Source organism: Triticum dicoccoides, chromosome 7A (assembly GCF_002162155.2).
Source record: "Triticum dicoccoides isolate Atlit2015 ecotype Zavitan chromosome 7A, WEW_v2.0, whole genome shotgun sequence".
In the NCBI taxonomy this organism is placed as follows: domain Eukaryota; kingdom Viridiplantae; phylum Streptophyta; class Magnoliopsida; order Poales; family Poaceae; genus Triticum; species Triticum dicoccoides.
This window is the reverse complement of record NC_041392.1, coordinates 2,992,081-2,993,084: the sequence shown is the minus strand read 5'-3', so window position 1 is coordinate 2,993,084 and position 1,004 is coordinate 2,992,081.

Here is a 1,004-nt window from a genome sequence, read left to right as displayed (position 1 = left end):
TCAAGTTACCTGTCAACAATCACCTTAATAAGTCGGCTTGCAAATTGGTGATCGGAGGATGACGAGTGGGTGCCTAGAAAGGAAGTAATGAAGAAAGGAAGGATTCTTGAAAAGGGAAGAAAACATCAAGATTAAAAAGAAAGTAATTAAGAGACGGACTAATTGGATGCTTTAGAAAGATGGGCAATTAAATGCATATTTGCATTGCACGTTCTGCAGATTTTGTGTGCTAGATGATCACAATTTTTTGTGCTAGCTGATTACAAATTTATCTATATCTATATCTCTATATGTATATGTATATGTATATATATACATATATCTATTATTAAAGTAAGGAGAGATTCTTGGTTTCGTCCTGCATTTGATCCTACATTACGTGAAATACATGCGGTGGTACTAATTTTTATAGCAAAGTTTCGTATCGGCTATTAAAAGGCGGCTGCTACAAATCAGCCGGATGATTTCTTAGAGAAATCACCCGCCTGTACAACCGTCCGATAAGCGTGCAAGGGGCCGTTGGATCAAAACAGGCAGCAGTGAGCGTGACAGCTTCAGCGCAGCCCCCGCGGAGCTCCAACCAAGCATCGACAGCTTCCGTGAGCTCCATTGCAACCCGACGGAGCTCCAATGCAGCACCAACGCTCCGGCGGAGCTCCATTGCAACTCCGGCGAGCTCGAACGCAGCACAAAGGCTCCGGCGAAGCTCCATTGCAACTCCGGTCGAGCTCCATTGCAGCTCTGATGAAGCTTCAACGATCTCCGCGGCGCTTCATTGCAGCTCCGGCGCGCTTCATTGCAGCTCTGTCATGCTTCGTTGCAGCTCCGGCGGCGCTTCATTGCAGCCCCGGTGGAGCTTCGACGACCCGGAGAGCGCTCCATTGCAGCTCTGCCGCCGGCGACTTGCAGCAACCAGCCGCACCGCCCCGACGTTGCGCCGCAACACTACGGCCATGGACGAGTTGCTGCGTCGCAGCACCGATAGGTCGTCGGTGGCGTGTGAC